Below are 19,707 nucleotides of genomic sequence, written 5' to 3'. Positions count from 1 at the left end.
TTGCATGCAGGGGTGCTGTGGTTTTAGTGCCTAACAAGCCGCCCAGCTGCAACGATAAGCCGATGCACAAACAGGTTAAATCCATCATTTATAGGCAGCTGCAGTATATGCAAAAAAAAGACAACCGAGTCCCCCGTTCACCCGTCCGGGAGAGTTACTGTAGCAGCCACGATGCTTCATGCATTGTCGAGGACACATGTGTCCACTTTCCCAGCAAGTCTCCATCACATCATTTATTTTAGCTGCGAGGTTGTTAGCGGTGTGTCTGCCTGGCGTACTCTGTCAGGCTGGCGCAACGTTAGCAAGTGTTCGACAGACCGTGTGTGTGTGTGTATGTGCTACGTTCGCAGCTGTAGTGTTGCTGGTGGCTTCGTGCTCGCTGTTGTCATACACATACGGTCTGTCAGCACGTTGTAGCTGTGAACGTAGCAGTGAGTGTACAGTTTATTTGTCGGTGAATAAATGCTACAACTCCTCAAGACCCGAGCCAACTTCCTGTATCCTGCAACATCGGCTCAGACTCTCTTAAGGTGGACCAACTTTTCTCCTTTAAACGGACTGTTTGTAAGAATCAGAAATGCTTGTTAACAGCGACCTGTGGCCGTTAAGTCAACAGAAGTCAGCGTCCTGTTGCTTGGGCTCGCGCTCGCTCTACATGGACATGAACAAGCATTGCTCAAAACAGTGAGGCGACACACGTCATTTAAAACCACAATATCACTCTATATTTCACCTGCTTGGCAGTAATGTTAGCTGACCAGACGAAGGTCTCTCCATGAATCACTGCTGATCCTAGTGTTGGCTTTTCCTGCCTCAGCCTCCCGACCGCAGTGGGAGGGAGACACCGGCACCCGGTCGGAGACGATAACGTTTCTCGCTGCGGAGCCCCATCACTTCACAAGACACGGAAAACCTCTGTTGGTCTGGAGGAGCTGCAGCATTTATTTCTGCACAAACGTCCACTGTACATTCACTAGATATTCTCAGAGCTACGAAGTCTTCTGCAGTGTGTAGGGTGCGCGCATGCACGTGAGGTGGAGCGAGCTGAGTGAAGGCAGGCAGACAGAGGAGCAGAGGAGCAGAAGGGCAGAATACAGCAGAGACTACGGCCCTGGAGACCAAAGCTACGGTCTCCGACCGCGGCCAACACTGTTTTACAAGACAGGCTTCACTAGATAGAACTTCCGAGGTTTTGGTGCTTCCGTGTAGATTGTGTTGGAGTCTTGTCTGAACAGCGTAGCCACACGCGAGCGCGCATACGCAAGCACGCATGGGACACCGACCCGGGTGATTTATACGTGTAAGAAGTTACAAACAGTCCCTTTAACTGTTTAACCGATAGCATTAATCGGTAAAAAATCTTAATGTCGTATATTTATATACAGTATATATATATATATATATATACACTTTATACTGACTGTGGACACATGCCTGTAAGGTCTGTTCACATCACACACGGAAAACACACTACCCCTCTGAAGCATCACGTATAGTCTTATTGAGGACATGCTATTTAATAACCTGGAAAGCAAAAATGTAATTGACTAGCTTTCACCCACATCTCATGGTCTTCATCAGTGGATGGAACTGGCTCAAGTGTCATCATGTGACCTAAGTGTGAAAAATTGGCCACACTGCTTACCATCCTCATCCTCCTCGATCTCACTGCTGCCTTTGACACCATCTCCCACCCACTACTCATCACACGTCTGACTGATATTGGTATCACTGGTGTTGCACTCACATGGTTCTCCTCATACCTCACCGACAGACAACAATTTGTAAAACTGGACAATCACAGATCAAGGTGTTCCGCTGTCTCACTGGGTGTCCCCCAGGGGTCAGTATTGGGTCCACTCCTGTTTATCATTTACCTCCTTCCTCTCGGCACTATCCTCCGTCATCACAATGTCCTATTCCACTGTTATGCCGACGACACACAGGTCTACATTTCAACTACACCCACTGCTGCCCTCCCACCCGCCTCCCTCACCGCCTGCCTACAACACATCAGGAGCTGGATGAGCAGGAACTTTTTAAAACTAAACAGCAATAAAACCGAGGCCCTGCTCATCGGCTCCAAAAACAACATCTCCAAATCTCAACACACCATTGCTCAAAACCTCACCATTGATGGCTTTTCAGTACCATTCTCAAACCACGTCAAGAGCCTTGGGGTCACCCTGGACAGCACCCTCTCCTTTACATCCCACATAAAAAACGTCACCCGGACTACCTTCTTCCACCTCCGCAACATCTCCAGACTCCGCCCATCCCTGTCCCACTCCAGCACTGAAATCCTGGTTCACGCTTTTGTCACATCCCGAATCGACTATTGCAACGCTGTCCTCTCTGGCATTCCCATCAAACTACTCAACAGACTCCAAATCATTCAGAACTCTGCCACCCGGATCATCACCCGCACCAAATCCTCCGACCACATCACCCCCATCCTCATCCAGCTGCACTGGCTCCCTGTTAAATCCCGGATTGACTACAAAAACCTCCTGCTCACCTACAAAGCCCTCCATAACCTCGCCCCCACCTACCTCACAGACCTCCTCCAGGAGTACACTCCCTCCCGTTCCCTCCGCTCATCATCAGCCGGACTTCTGACTACCCCCACCTCACGCCTCAGCACCATGGGAGCCAGGGCGTTCAGCTGCTCTGCTCCCAGGTTATGGAACTCACTCCCCCCACACATCCAGCATTCTGAAAATATCACATCATTCAAATCCCTCCTCAAAACCCACCTGTTTAAACTGGCATACTCTCTCTAGCACTCATCATCACCCATCCTATGTGTCTGTACAAATATGTCTCTGTCATGTCCTGTTGTTTTTATATTGTTTTATCTGTCTATGTTTTAATTAATTCTTGTAAGGTGTCCTTGGGTGTCCAGAAAGGCGCCACCAAATAAAATGTATTATTATTATTATTAAGTGAGAACAGGTGGTTGTATACGGGGCAGGGATTGAAACACTGAGCTGGCTGCATTTGCTGTGAGATACAGTTAAAAGCTCTGAAAAAAGCTAGCAAGTTGACCTTTGATTTGAGATTATTTGGACAGACATATTGTTCTCAAGGTCAAGAATGAACGTCCGCACTCAAATATAATCAAAAGTTTTTTTATAGTAATTTATTTCAAAACTAGAAATTTCCAAAAATGTAAAAGTTAATCCATGATCTATGTTTTTGGTTCATTTGCCAAGGGCTGCTAAACTACCAAACGATTTAGTAGCAAAAAACAATTTCGTCCAACAAAAATAATCAAAATGCAGAGACAAATTTAAGAAATAGATGACAAACCAGACTAGGAAGACAGAAGAAGACAGAGTACAGCTGCAGAGGCTCTACTAGGAACACTGACTAGCACCCTGCCACCTCCATATACTAACTGCACACAGCTGCAGGCCTCAACATGGAGAGTGATGATCACGGGACAAACCCCAAACCCGCCACACTCAGTGAAGGGGGATGGGGAGGGTGGGGGGTTTCTAAAGAACAGCTGAGAGGCCATTTCTTGTTGCTTCTCATGGTGGCTTAATTTGTTGGGTCTCATACTGTCAGCTGCCAGAGTTTTCAAACATAAAACTTGTGGTTATATATAATGTTGTGGTTATATAATGGCGTTGTTAGATTGCTGATAGACCGGCCCGTTAATACAGGTGTAAACAGTGACCACAGTGAAAATTTTGTTTTTGAAAGGCCAAATGCCAACAAATATGGGCTGAAATAATTACAACTATCGTTTTTCAATAAATTTTGACTTTTGGACTGAGGCAATTACAGAGACGGACTGAGCAGCGTGTCACTCGCTCTGTGTGTGTGTTTGAGAGAGGGGGGGAAGACAAGTTGGAAGCTAATGTTTCTATAAGTTACTAATAATAACTAGAAAATGTGTTTCTTGCTGAAAATGCATGTGAATGCTGACAGCTGAAATGAATTGCAAAGTACTGCTCAAAATACAGAAATCATAAAGCGCTAATGCATTGCACCGAATTGTAAAACTGGCAGAGTTGAAAGCTGAACTGCAGTACCCAAAAAAAAGTTAGGAGCTGAAATACATTGCTATAAAAGCAGTAAGCTAAACTGTAATACTGTCAAAGGTGGAAGTTGAAACACACGTTAGGCAGAAACACGTTAGGCAGAAAGTAGTATTTGGCTGGAATGAACCTTTTAAACTATAAGTGCTTGGACAGAAAGTAGTATTTGGGAGGAATGAACCTTTTAAACTGTAAGTTGTTGGACAAAAAGTAGTACTTGAGCGGATTGAACCTTTAAAACAATAAGTTCATAGTCAGAAAGTAGTATTTGGGTGAAATGGACCTTTAAAACTGGGCCGCCACACGCTTTGAAAAGCACTGATATAGGCTAAAGGTACTATAACTTTAACTGCTCGGACTGCGATGAGGTCTCCAAATTCAAAATTAATATTTAGGCATCTTGCTCTCTGTGCACTCTCACTGCACGTCTGTAGAGGCCTACTACTGTTATTAATGATGGTACCACTGTTGTTAGTACTATTTTACCTATTAGTACCACTGCTGCATCTTCTAGTGACATTTATACTACTGCTATTACTACTTTGCTACAAACAAGACTACTCCTGCCTACTACTACTGCAAACATAGCTGGTACTACTAATAGTACTACAAATAGTGTTACTGCCTCTGCTACTGCTGTCCCTCATTACTGCTGCTGCTGTTGAAGGATAATTCTGCTTTACTACAATTTAGGTATTTACAACTAAAGGTGTAGCAACGGAGAGTTGTGTACAAGACAAGGACGGTATGAGTGTTTGTTCACAGTTCACATTTTACTGCTTAATACAATGCAACACTTAGATGTTTGGGTGCTTTAAAAGTTTAAATATAGCCATGGTGAAACTAATTGAAACACTCCTCACACAAGTTTATTTTTTAGTTTTTTTGTATTTTCAATTTCATAGCATAAGAGATGCTTTTCGCCGGGAACCTGCAGACGGGTCTTCCAGCTCCGGCATTTCATTTGCTCTCGCCATAATGTGACTGACTAGCACGCCAATCAGCCTGTCGTGCTAACGTCAGCACATGTTGTGCACATTTTTTCTTTTTGAGTCTTTGACAATCAGGAAGGAGAATAAACCTCATGATGAGTAAAAACATCACACAACACCACTGGTCAGTAACTACTGGAGTTCAGGAGGTAGAAGACCCTGCAAATCCCACAAATAGGAGAGAACGGTCACATGTTCTCATACCAAAAAACAAACATGGACGGCAACCAGCAGCTTGCATTCTTTACTGTATATGCAGGTAAAATTGTGCTGAAAAAGGGAAGGGGGAAAGCTCAGAGTTTTGGTGAGATCCTGGTTGGAGAGGTGTGTAGGACTGTATAGCCTACAGAGGCAAGTATGTCTCTGTCGGGTGACACACGTGATGTCATTGATGTCAGTCGCAAATATCAAACATGTTTTTAAAAATCTTTATATTAAAGACTGGCAGCAACTGGATATGAAGACTTAAGATGTACATATCACTATAGGATTTATTGTTGTCAATATCAACTGACCCAGGGACAGCATTGTACAGGTTCTTTTTTGTCTTTTTGCAGATAATTGCTCCCCAGCATCTGCACACAATTTATGGATGCGTGGCCGTGTTGAGGTAGCACTGATCATATCATATCATCAGGGCTATGTTTCTCAGATATGACAGCTCCTCCAGAAATAATAGTCAGAATGTTGTCGTACCTTTATTTAAATCTGCAAATTAGTTTTGAACAATTGTTTTGAAGATTTTAATATCAATTACACATCAAACATGTGGGATTACTCTTGCTCTGCAGCACTCTTCAGTTAATAGAGCGGCTCACATGGTAGACTGTTCTGGACAACCCTTTCTATTAATACTCTTGATGGTGTCTCTAATCAGTCTGTTGACAATTACAAATACTTTGGAATTTGGTTGGACAAAAGTCTAAATTTTAAATGCCATATTGACCATCTTGCAAAGGAATTGAAATTCACTCTGGATTTTCTGTACAAGCTAAAGTCCTGTTTTTCCATGGCATCAAGAAAACGCTTAGTTGCTGGCTTTTTCTTGACTCAGATTGATTATGGTGATACTATTTACAGGTTTGCCTCACATGTCCAAACTTGACCCCCTGTATCACTCAGCCCTGAGCTATGTCACTAATTCTGGCTTCGGGACCCATCATTGTACATTATACAGCATGGTAGGATGGTCATCCCTCACTCACCGAGGTAACAACATTGCTACATTTAAAAGGGACTGTTTGTAACTTCTTACACGTATAAATAAACCGGGTCGGTGTCCCATGCGCGCTCGCATGTGGCTACGCTGTTCAGACAAGACTCCAACACAACCTACACAGAAGCACCAAAACCGCAAAGTTATATCTAGTGAAGCCCCTCTTGCAAAACAGTGTTGGCCGCGGTCGGAGTTCGCGGTCGGAGACCGTAGCTTTGGTCTCCAGGGCTGGAGTCTCTGTACTCTGCTCCTCTGCTCCTCTGCCTGCCTGCCTTCACTCAGCTCACGCCACCTCACGTGCATGCACGCACACTACACACTGCAGAAGACTTTGTAGCTCTGAGAATATCTAGTGGACGTTTGTGCAGAAATAAATGCTGCAGCTCTTCCAGACCAACAGAGGTTTTCCGTGTCTTGTGAAGTGACGGGGCTCCGCAACGAGAAACGTTATCGTCTCCGACCGGGTGCCGGTGTCTCCCCCGTTCCCTCCGACCGCGATCAGGAGGCTGTACAGGAAAAGCCAACACTAGGATCAGCATTGATCATGGAGAGACCTCCGTCTGGTCAGCTAACATTACTGCCGAGCAGGTGAAATATAGAGTGATATTGTGGTTTTAGCTGACGTGTGTCGCCTCACTGTTTTGAGCGATGCTCGTTCATATCTATTTCGAGCGAGCAAGCGCGAGCCCGCCGCTGACTTTCGTTGACTCAACGGCCACAGGTGTCGCTGTTAACAAGCATTTCTGATTCTTACAAACAGTCCCTTTAAGTCTATAAGATCATCTCTGGCAAACTTCCTACTTACTTGAAGCTTCAGTAGGAGCAACAATTTTTTGGCATCATTGGGTAAAACATCCATAATAACCGTTCAGCATATTGTAAATCAAGTGTTCTGAGAGAACACTAGACTTCTAAACTTTGACCAATCACACATCTTTACAAGCTTAATTTTGAGACCCTTATCTCTTTAAATGATTTTAAACATAGAATAAAGGAAGTGGTCACTGCTAGTTGCAGTTGCTTCAATTAAATAACAAACACATGACCAACATGCTGCCCTGTTAATACACTGTATGATGACGTAATGTATTTTGTTGTAACTATTGTTGCTCTCAGGATTCAACGTTGTTGTCTAGTTATGTGTTGGATGCTGCTATTTGACCCTGTCTTGGCTAGGTCTCACTTGTAAAAGAGGGTTCAATCTCAATGTGAGGTGGTCGGCTTGTTATTAACATGGTGTGTTTCCGTGTAACGTATCGGCGGATGCCTCTCTCATTCAGCAGCCTTGTTATGTCTGTATAACGTTACACTACGTTGTCTTGCATCCCGATGTCATCTACCGCTTTTTTCTTTCTGACCGTGGACGGCCAGCAGCTCCCGCACACACATCCACACACGTATCTCTGTGCTCGAAGAAGGAGGAACAAGAAGGCGGGGTCATGCGTCATCAATGCGTCATCAGTTACACTGCGCATGTGTTATAGCCTGTGGCCTTAAAGCTCAGGCTGATCGGAATTCTTAAAAAAATTCCTGAATCCTGATCATGATCCGGATCACCACCAAAATCGAATGGATTGTTCACTGTGCTACACCCCACCTCTCCATTCATTCAAATCCATCGCGAACTTTAGGAGTAATCCTGCTAACAGACAGACAGAAAGACAAACCAACCAACGCCTGTGAAAACATAACCTCCGCCAAGGCCAGAGATAATAAAGGAAGTGGTCGCTGCTAGCTGCTTCAATTAAATAAACACTTGACCAACATGCTGCCCTGTTAATACACTGTATGATGATGTAATGTATTTTGTTGTAACTATTGTTGCTGTCGTGATTCAATATTGTTGTCTAGTTATGTGTTGGATGCTGCTATTTGAACCTGTTTTGGCTAGGTCTCACTTGTAAAAGAGGGTTTAATCTCACTGTGACTTCATAGTTAAATAAAGGTTATTTATACATCTATATAAGGGTGAAGTGTCCCTTTAAACTTAACGAAATAAGACCCAAGTTGTAAAAAAAAAGAAAGAAAAGAAAGCGTAAATGCCCTAGACCCTAATGAACAACCACCACCACTACCACTACTAGTACTGCCATATTTGCTTACTGTAGTTGAGGTTTAACGAATTCTCCTGCTGTTACTTCATACCACGACTACTACTACTACTACTGCTTCCTTTCTCTCTTATTGCTGGTGAAGAATGCACCGACTGACCAAAGTCACATCAGCAGGCAGCTAGCTCACATACATGGGAGACAGAACATAGTACGTCATTACAAACGCATGTCATCGATATGGAGCGAGAGCATCAACTGTTGAGTTTCACTGTTGCTTTTCAGACTCTGCAGTATGGCACAAGCATCTCTGATCCAGTCCTGGCAATGAAATCACTGAGTTCGAGGTAAAGAAGAGCCATTTTGTAGCAGCAGCCGTTAGCTTACAGCCCTGCTCCAGTCCATTACTACTACACTGTCCAAAAAACACACAGAGAGAGAGGGAGATAGACAGAGAGATAGCTAGTCAGAGGAGGAGGAAGAAGAGAAAATGATATGTAGGGGGGAGAGAGATTAGGAGAGAAAAACTGTGATGCAGAGGAAAGGATGAAAGAGGGGAGCAGCTGTGTGAAGCAGAGTGGTGAGAGAATAAAAAGAGAGAGTGTAATAGAGGGAGAATGATGGAACATTGATCGTCCATGTCTCTCTCACTGCAGTGGTAGTAAACAATCAGCCAGCCTCCTTTGTCCACAGCACTAAACCACACCCCCTCCTTTTGTCATGCACTCCCTCCCTCACTCTCTCACCAGCTATTTCCCTCTCTCCCTCCATTCCTCCATTTCTTTTTGCTTTCTACAAACGTCTAATAGCTATATCTCCTACTGTACGCCTGCATCTATCCTTCCATCACTCATCTCTTTCTCTGTCTCTCTGCATCTCTCTCTCAGTAGAGCTGTGACGCTATGCTGCTAATGCTAACTAGCAGCTGCTGCTAACAGGCTAGCAAATGAAACAGACAGACAGACAGAGTGTGACAGGCAGATTCAAACCTTGGCTGATAGTAATCCACTCCTATGTAAAAAAAAAAAAAAAAAAAAATAGGATCCAGTTAATAAGCCTGGTATAGCTTCTGATGGTAACGCAGCTCTCTCTCTCTTTCCCTCTCTCTCACACACACACTAGCTCATCCTCCTCTCTCACACACACATTCTGCTCCTCCCCCTCCCCTCACACACACACACAAGCGTCGTCCTCTGTTCTCACGCGCATGCACACACACACTTTCAGCCCCCCCTTCACTCTTTTCCCACTCACACACACACACACACACGCACACGCACACAAATGAGCATTCAGTCAAGGGCTTCCCACAATCCCTTGCGCCACACAAAGACAAGGGGGTGTGACCAATCACACACTGCCTCACTCTGCACCCGTGCTTTTTTCCCCCTCCCTCACTGTGTGATGCCCACCGACATACAAGCTTGTGGGCGGGCTGCCAAGAGGGTTGCCATGACAACGCATCCCCAGTTGCTCTTTGTTGCTATCACTCGTACATTCACACATACACACACACACGCACACACGCATATACATGCACACAGTCTCCACAGTCTTTTCCCTTTTAAGATCTCTGTAGCATGTCTCTGTTCTGCTACATACATCTCTGCTACGCTGTGTATGTGTGTGTGTGTGTGTGTGAGCGCACATGCTCTCTTAGCCAGTGTTGCAGTACTGCAGCTGGGTTCTGGTGTGACCCAGTTAGAACACTAAAGCTGGATGTAGGACACACACACACACACACACACACACACACACACACACACAACACACACACACACACACACACACACACACACACACAGACACAACTCACACACACACACACACACACACACACACACACAGGCAGCCAGCAGAACATTCCAGAACTATGAAACGATTGCTTATATAAATATAGCAGTGGAGATGCAGCATATTACCATTATGACGAAGTTGAAGTAGCTCTACATATACATATGCATATACATGTCTACATATACATATATACACACATATGTGTATATACTGTATATACTGTGTATATATATATAGTTACATATATATATATAACTATGTAACTATATAACAGTTAATCACGATTAATCGCACATTTTTTTATCTGTTCAAAATGTACCTTAAAGGGAGATTTGACAAGTATTTAATACTCTTATCAACATGGGAGTGGGCAAATATGCTGCTTCATGCAAATGTATGTATATATTTATTATTGGAAATCAATTAACAACACAAAACAATGACACATATTGTCCAAAAACCCTCACAGATACTGTATTTAGCATAAAAAAATTGACTCAAATCATAACATGGCAAACTGCAGCCCAACAGGCAACAACAGCTGTCAGTGTGTCAGTGTGCTGACTTGACTATGACTTGCCCCAAACTGCATGTGATTATCATAAAGCGGGCATGTCTGTAAAGGGGAGATTCGTGGGTAGAACCCATTTACATTCACATATCTCGAGGTCAGAGGTCAAGGAACCCCTTTGAAAATGGCCATGCCAGTTTTTCCTTGCCGAAATTTAGCATAAGTTGGGAACGTTATTAGGCCTCCTGCGCTACAAGCTAATATGACATGGTTAGTACCGATGGATTCATTAGGTTTTCTAGTTTCATATAATGCCAGAACCTTCTATCTTTAAAACTGAGCCGGCTACAACCTAAAAATAGCAAGTTGTGTTAATGCGTTAAAAAAATTAGTGGTGTTAAAACAAATTTGTGTAAACGCTTTATTATCGCGTTAACTTCGACAGCCCTAATATATACACACATACATACAGTATATATATAGTGTATATACACATATATAGATAGTATAGTCAGTTTTTGATTTCAATAAACAAAAACGGACACTATAATTTCAGGAGCATGCTCCAGTGAACTGCCACATTCGCCAAGAAAGGTGCTAAATGCAAAATTGGGAGCATTTGTATTGCCTCTGCACAGCTCTCAACATGGCAACGGCTGAGCTGGTGACTCACAGCTAACGGTGCTAACAGCGCCAACACTTCCGCAATGGCGCTGCCGGGCGGGATGGCGTTATCAGCTGTAACCACCGTATGAGAACAGAGCAGAGCGGTGGCCATGAGCTAGCTAGTGGGCCACGCTCACATACACGACAAACATGCATTAAAAGCATGCGCGGCTGTCCCGGCTATGTCAATAAACCATGGAGAAGCTCGGATTACAACACACACAGAGGGAGAGTGACTTCATTCTCTGCTCAGGTAGACATCACTGCTCTATATCTTTACATTGAAAATAGTTGTTTGCCGCTATATTAATGCTCTGGATATTAGATTAGATTGTATGTTGTAATGTAGCAGCTTTAAAGCATTAGTGGGTAGAATTGGAGCAAATATGATTAAAAAAGTTATTGTTATAAAACGGTCACTATATCCTGACAGTAGTGCATGAGACAGGTAATGTGAGAAAAAAAATCATGTGCCTCTGTGTCCTCTGGTGCTCCTAATGGCATCTGCAAGATTTCACACACTGGAGGAAAACAACCAGTCAGAGCTGATCTGGAGTCTGCTGTCTATGAGAGCCGGCTGTCAATCACTCGCCAACTCCGATCAAACGGTCAAACTAGGCAGCACTGATCAAATATGAATCAATATTCTGTTACTGTAAAGCATATTTCTCTCCTCAGATGTTTTCAGAAACATCTTGTAGTGTACTGTTTAGCTTTAAAATGAGAAAGTTTGTGACCCAGCAGCCACATTTAGAACAGTTGAGGAAATACCAAGCACCGCCCACCAGCCCGAACACAGCCAATAGGAACGCTCTCTCTCTGAAATGACCTGTGATTGGTCAAAGTCTCCCATCACGGGCTAGATTTTCTAAAGCCCGAAAACAGATCCATGAGGAGGTGCAGAAGTCTAGTTTTCTCTCAGAACACTTGAATTACAATATGCTGAAAAGTTATTATGGACTTTTTGCCCAACGATGCCAAAAACTCTCTGCCTACTACAGGTTTAAGTAGGCATGTGAATATGAGTGGTAGAGAAGGGCTGAGGGACAGAAGAAGAGTGAAATGCTAGAAAACCAGAGGCAGGTACAACAGGCTGGTAGAAAAAACATTAGTGGTGTATTGAGTGTTATTAGAGGGCAGACAGGCAGACAGACTTGTCTGTGGTAATGTGAGAGTGATTAGCATGTGAAAAGACAGCTCTGCATATCGGGCTGGTTGGGGCTTGTTGAACTGTGGTGGACTGCAGGGGTTAAAGAGTTTGACAGGAAAGAAAAAAGAGGTGAAATGAGGGGAGGGACTCCTCCCTTTCTTCTCAGGGGCCCCTGATTGCACCTCCCACAACTCCTATATCATGCTGCAACAAGCAGCCAGCACACAGCTAAAATAGCAAGTAAAGCATTCTAATCCACAACACAACAATGGTACAGCAAGAGGGCATGTCAACATTGTTAATGTGTAATTCATGATGCCTTAAAGTGTTCCTGGGATATGTGAACGTTGAAAATGCAACTTGATATTCAAAATATTCATTTCATTTAGAGAGGTTTTTAAATAAGGCAGTAGTGAGAGTTGTATTAACCTATTGACCACAATAAACCATAGTTACTGATTTGGTACATGGATAATTTCCTGCCTTCATTTCTACAAATTAAACTTTTGGCAGTCTCCATCATTAGCATGTAGCTTCTTAGCTAACTAACAGAAAGCTTAGAAAATGTGGGGACGAGAAGGTAGGGTTGGGAATCACCGTATTTTGCGAAGGCAGAATATATTTGGAGCAACTCAACTCAAAGACAATTAACAAAAGATTCTACAGCCAAGCTAGGGGCTCTGTGAGGCTGTATTTAGGACGTCGGTATGCGTCAAACTAACTGCTTGTCGGATGGTCGAACAGGCAATCGGACTGAAAACTGTCCAAGACTAGATGGGTCATAATTATATTAATACAATAGACAATTAAACAAATCAATAAATTAATAAATTGGCAATTAAATAAATACAAAAGTGATTAAATATATTTAATATATTGTTAAGAAATTAAATAAATAAGTATCAAATGAAAAATAGAAATACCACTGCCGAAATTACATTTATAAATAGGCAATTAAATAAATAAATAAATAAGCGATTAAACATATCTAAATAAATCAGTATCCACTGCAATAAATAAAGGTTTATTCCACATTGTTCAGCATGCCTTTTCAAATGTTTCAAATTTCAAGAGGCACACGCGGGTCCGTGTGCCAGGTGCAATTACACAAATTGTGGAGGGTTGGAGCATGGATGTATTAAGAAAAGTGGATCCAGCGTTGGAGGCGGGGCCCTGTTCATTCCTATGATAGTTGCTCAGTGGCGCATGAAGCCTAAACGGCTCGACTTCAGTCTGGAAAGTACGCGGATCTTGGGCAAATGGGACATGTGCAGTAGCGCCCGCTCAGTCACATGACTCGGTAACGGGGTCCCAACGTCACGCCGTCATCACGGCTTGCGCTCCATCCTCGATCTGGGTCTCATTCACATGAACGGAGGAAGGGAAATAACTCTGGATTCGGCTATTAGTGCGTTTTACAACTTTAAAAATTTTATTTTTTAAATAAGGGCTATTAGAGTGTTCGTACCGGGGAGTTGGTTCACCTAAAAAAAAATTGTCCGCTGAGTTACAGACGTCTCTTTCCTAATGTAAGTCTACCGGGAAAAAATTGTTTTGGGCCCAATGGCATCACTTGACGGATACGGAATTTGCATTACCACCGTTTGGCCACTACTAAAGTCTGGATCGACGACCGGCGCACTTCCTGGGGGCTTGGGTTAAAGGTGCACACGTGGTTGGAAAAAAGCATACAACTGGCCTTAAATTTAGTCCTCTCGGGGGCCATGAAATCTGTAACAAATTTCATACCAACCCATCCAGTTTTTGCAGAGATATGTCAATCTTGACCAAAGTGGTGAACCGACTGATCGACCATCCATAGAGCCATACGGCTGGCAGTGACACATCACATGACCCAGTTTCTTTGAAGCACACAGAGGCCTTTTGAGCTTCCTCTTATTATGCACTAGAGACAAAATATGACGCAAACTATATCCCTTACAGTTCTTACTGTTTGCACACAATCAACATGAAATATTTCTGAAACTGACGCATACTGTTTGGTTGAATGTCAAATAAAAAAAAACATTACCACCAGATGAACGTTACAGATTCAGATCAGAAAGCGGCTTTTCTCTCAGCAGTCCACATCTGTTGAGTCAGATTGGAGATCTGATTGGTCAACATGAACAAGTCTCAGCCTAATCCACAGACAAGAGACTCAACGCTACTGCTCGAACAGCACTGGACATGTATGTATTAAGGGCACAAGGTGCCGTAGTGATGCAACAGTTAGTTTGAGTTTGTGTGAGTGTGTGTGAGAGAAAGCGAGAGAGAGTAAAGAAAAAGAAAGAGAGCATTGGGGACAGGCTGTAATCTGGAGGTCAGCTCAACAGCTGGGTGTGTGCATGAACTCTGTCCCTCACTCTGTAATCGAGCCATCTCCATCACACACAACAAAGGACCATTCAACTGAAAACAAGGAAGTTACAGCACATATTAGAGCACAGAAATGTGAGGCTGATGGTGCTAAAAGTATTTGAATGCAACATTTTAAAACAGAAAAATAAACTTGCAAAAAACACATCAACTAATTTTAATAACAAAAACTAATGGGCTGTCCTGACGCCTGTACTATGATGCAGGATTTGGGGTTAGCGAGGTAACTTCAGGGTTCATCCTACGACGGTGGTTCGCTTCTTACCGGGGTAGATCGTCATGGTAACTGATGCTGAACACCTAACCTGCTCCGAAGCAGGCGACCTGTCAATGACAAGGTAGCCACGCCCTAAAGCATCCCCTGCTTTATCCTCTATTTTACGTAGTGGACAAGAATTTATTAAATGAACATCATGCTGTATTGAAGAAGACTTGAAACTAGCGATTGAGACCATAAACTCATGTTTACAATGTTTACTGAGGTAATAAATCAAGCGAGAAGTAGGGTCATTTTCTCATAGACTTCAATACAATCAGACTTCTTTTTGCAACCAGAGGAGTCGCCCCCTGCTGGCTGTTAGAAAAAAATGCAAAGTTTAAAGCCCTTCCACATTGGCTTCACTTTTCAGACTCAGAAGTAACCGCCTGGCTGAAAGAGGCAGATCCTGACACGTCATATCTCATTAGTTACTGGATGAAGGTTTGAACAATCACCCCACTCATTAAATCATTAAATGCATGGTCTTTGCTGTGTGATGTAGCGCCACAGCTCATTTTCCAAGAAGCTTCATAAGCTGTAAATATTATAATTAATTAAAACCTAATAATTCCTTCTGACGTTAACGGAGGTACTCTTTATTTTAAGCACTATAAAATGCTGCGGGAAACCCTGATAGGTCAACAGAGCATGCAACAGATCAGTAGCATCCTGCTGAAAGTTAACCTGTAACCTGTAAGACACATTTGGGAGTGGGATTGGTAAATGCAACATTTTTTCTTTATGATTGTTTCTGGAATCACCGTCAGACTTATAACTCTATTATATGCATTTTGTTACTACCGTGTGTGTGTGTGTGTGTGTGTGTGTGTGTGTGTGTGTGTGTGTGTGTGTGTGTAATAGACAGGGACAGAGGGAGTGGACAGAAATAGCCCCAGCCGCTGCAGGCCCAGGACTGCAGGGGCCCGGCCCTTCTAAACCAGGCCAGGGCTTTGGACGATCTGATTGGTCAAAATGCCATGAGAGGAAAGTGTATGTGTGTGTGTGTGTGTGTATGTGTGTGTGTGTGTGTGTGTGTGTGTGTGAAAAGAGAGAGGATGTCAATTGTGAGAATGGATGTGAGTATATGAGAGAGAGAAAAAAAACAGGGCAAGAAAAAGACATTTGGTGCTTTTGTGTATGTGGTGTGTGTGTGTGTGTGTGTGTGTGTGTGTGTGTGTGTGTGTGTGTGTGTGTGTGTGTGTAGCTGCCCTGAGCATAACTCAGCAGACAGAGAAAAGGAGGAGCTACAATCGCATTACAGGAGAGGAGCACCCATTACATCAGCTTGTGTGTGTGTGTGTGTGTGTGTGTGTGTTACGTCCGGCTGCCAACGGCTGCGGCTCAGCGAGGGTTAATGAGTTCACGATTTCAGCATGCAAAAATGCAGCTTTACATACTTCCAGAGCATTGGAGAGAGGTGGAGAGGACACTGAGGAGAGGAACTGTCTTTCACAGATAAACATGAGTGAAACACAGTATATTCCTTGTGTTAGCGTGATTAATTCAAATTCCTGATAACATACAGATGGCCCAAGTTTGTTTATAAACTGTACGATACGGAGAACGACATTGATCCTAAGAATAATTTGATCTCAACATCCGTCATCACTGTGAATACTACACTGAAGAACGGTTTAATAGAAATGTGAATATAGAGGGAGTGATATCAATAAATACATTTCAACAGCAGGAGCCTCAATATGAATTTCTCAAAGATTCACCAATCGTTTGACACAATATCATCAGAAATCTAGTGTAATAGCAATCACTGAGACTTGGCTTCATGATGAGCAAGCTGCTGTGGTCAAAATCGAGGGAAATGAGATGTTTTTTCTTTTAACAAAAAAGGGCAAAGGAGTTGCTTTATATACAGAGAAAACTTAGATGTAAACTTGTGAACAGTATGCCAGTTGTTATAGACAACGTTATGGAGTGTAACACTGTAGAAATTGAAGTTGAGTAATCCAGGAGTAAGCATTCCTATTGGCTGTGCTCTGGCTGGTGGATGGTGCTTGGTATTTCTTCAACTGATCTCAACATGGCTGCCGGGTCACAAACCTTCTCATTTTACAGCTAAAGAGTACACTACAAGATGATTCTGAAAACATTTGAGTAGAGAAATAGGCATTACAGTAACAGAATATTGATTCATATTTGATCAGCGCTACCTAGTTTGACTGTTTGGTCGGAGTTTGCGAGTGATTGACAGCCGGCTCTCATAGACTGTTGCAGGACAGCAGATCCCAGGTCAGCTCTTACTGCTTGCTTTTCTCCGGTCTGTGAAATCTTGCAGATGTCGTTAGGGGCCCCGGAGGACACAGAGGCACATGATTTTTTTTTTTCAGGTTACCTGTTTCATTTACTACTGTCAGGATATAGTTACGGTTTTATAGAAATAACTTTTTTAAGCATATTTGCTCCATTTCTACCGACTTCAGCTTTAATACAAACAATTCATTTTCCTCCAAAAATCAAACTGACCTATAATCTGTAACTTCTGGCGGCATCTAGCGGTGAGGTTGCAGATTGTAACCCCTCCCGTGTGCCAAGTGTGTAGGAGAACTACGGTGGCCGACGTGAAAACGTGAAGACGCTCCGTTTGAGAATGAAATACAAGTTTGGTTTGTTAGTTTTGGAAAACGACTTTAAAAATATAGTGGTTATTTAAATAGTTGCCGATTAATTTTCTGTTGGATTCCCACAATGAGGCGATCGCCGTGAAGAGGAAGGAGCGGTCACAGCCAGTGCGTGCGACGCAGCGTCGCCGGGTGGAAACCTGCGACCCCGCAGCGAAAGCTCGACCGTAGAGGCCTGACACACGGCCACCCGACGGTAGAGATCAAAGTAAGCGTTCTACATTTATTGAGCACCGTCTTTTCCTGTAAAATATCCGGTGTAATCGGTAACACCGGTGTTGTCGCAAGTTTATTAACCGGTGGGAAAAGTTCCTCACTGTCACATACCTATTATAGATCTGACACTCGTGGCTCTAACTTCCACTCCAAATGTAATTTGAACATTTAAAAAGTTGTTGATAGAGCAGAGGAGGTGAGCTGAGAACTGAAAATTGTGGATAGACTATGTGAACAGAGACAGAGAGACAAGTCAAGGAGGACAGGGTAGAGTTTATCTGCACAATACACACTGTTGTCACAGTCTGAGGACCATATGTACACACACACGCCACAAGTCTGCTCCTTCACCCTCACAAGCCAGGGTAACACCAGACAAGATAATACCACACTAGACCAAGACCTAGACCAGCAGTGGATCACCACAGCAATAACACCAACACACATCAGACACTTCATGTTTAGAAGTCACACCTGTGTTGTTGTTGTTTCGGCATGTCATTCAATTTACTGACCAATAAAACAGCACAGTGGTGGGGCATGGCGAGAGCATGCATGGTTGCATTCCTGTCGTAGGTCCAGATGGATTAGTACTGTTTCCTGGTAGTATAATATTACCAGCTTTTTGAAACAGGTGTTATATCACATGGTCTGTTGAGTTGCAGGGCACAATTTCATTCCAATGCAGTTTGAAGTGCTATATACAGTACATGATATAACAACTTGAAACAAAAGGGACGGGAACGATATGAACATTTGATTTTCAAAGTTTGCAAACCTACAGTAGGATTACACACACACCCAAAGTAGTCTGTAAGTGTATTTTTGGCTAAGCTAGGCTAACCAAATCCTGACTCTAGCACTGTACTTAAGACGCAGACTCAGCTGTGCGAGCTGACCCACGGCAGGATACGGTGGCGTGCAGCGGCCTGACGTGCTGCAACACTCCAAGACTGGATCCCGGTAAGGGCGACAGACTGCTGCACCGGGTCCTTCAGGGCTGCTGCAACAAGCTAACTGTTGCGTTGGCTACCTAGCTTGATACAAACGGCCTAAATAAAAAGGATTTGTTTTGTTATGTGTTTAAAAGTAGTTCACAATTTGCATGTTTTTATGTATTTCATAATATGCTGCTGTCTGATACTTTACTGCCAGTTCATCACGTATAATACAGCGGTAGAGACTGAAGATGACATTTGGACATCATCATTGGATCAACGCGATGTCAATATTGTATTCAATGGTGACTAGGATGACCTCCCTTTGAGCGTCATTTTTTTGTGTTTTGGCCAATTACAGATTAGCATGAAAAAAATAAAATACGTTGAACTGATAGAAGATGTCCTGCCTCAAGGGAGGACAGCACCAGCCTGTCCTCCCTTGCCCCCACCATAACCACTTTCTTGCCTGCCCTGCAGGTGTCGCTGTTGAAGCATTTTAAATTAGACTTTTTTAAATAATGGATTTTTTCCAAAGAAGAGATAAAATATTTTATAAATGATACAGAGATTTGGTAATGGTTCATCTCTTTTTTTACATTTTGGTCTCCCTCTTGCCTCTCAAAACTAGAGGAGGAACCTCCTCTGCCTCTATGGACCAGCCTCCACTGGTGTGAATGAATAAGACCCAGCAGCTTCATGATGCACAGAGTCTCTCCTGCTGACAGCTGTTGGTTCTATTCCAGCTAGCCTTCCTGAGGTTACTACGATACCAGCGGAAGCTCTGTAAGTATGCGGCTCAGCTCTGCTCCATTTGTGAAAGCAATCTGACACAACAGAAATATCC

The 19,707-nt window shown here is 43.3% G+C and overlaps 1 protein-coding gene across 3 annotated transcripts in view; it reads right to left on the bottom strand.

Moving 5' to 3' along the window:
* LOC141774942 (storkhead-box protein 2-like) overlaps nucleotides 1-19,707 on the bottom strand; it is a 72,345-nt gene that overhangs the window by 30,441 nt on the left and 22,197 nt on the right. The window contains exon 1 of one of the 3 annotated variants that reach the window (XM_074647765.1): nucleotides 9,298-9,664. The exons of the other annotated variants lie outside the window; for them this stretch is intronic. The gene's annotated coding sequence lies outside the window, so the exon portion shown is untranslated. Of the gene's footprint in view, nucleotides 1-9,297; nucleotides 9,665-19,707 lie in introns of those variants that run through there. 3 annotated transcript variants of the gene reach the window in all.

The sequence above is a fragment of the Sebastes fasciatus genome, chromosome 10 (assembly GCF_043250625.1).
Source record: "Sebastes fasciatus isolate fSebFas1 chromosome 10, fSebFas1.pri, whole genome shotgun sequence".
Lineage (NCBI taxonomy): Eukaryota > Metazoa > Chordata > Actinopteri > Perciformes > Sebastidae > Sebastes > Sebastes fasciatus.
The sequence above is the reverse complement of the archived record's forward strand: the minus strand, read 5'-3'. Positions and strand labels throughout refer to the sequence as shown.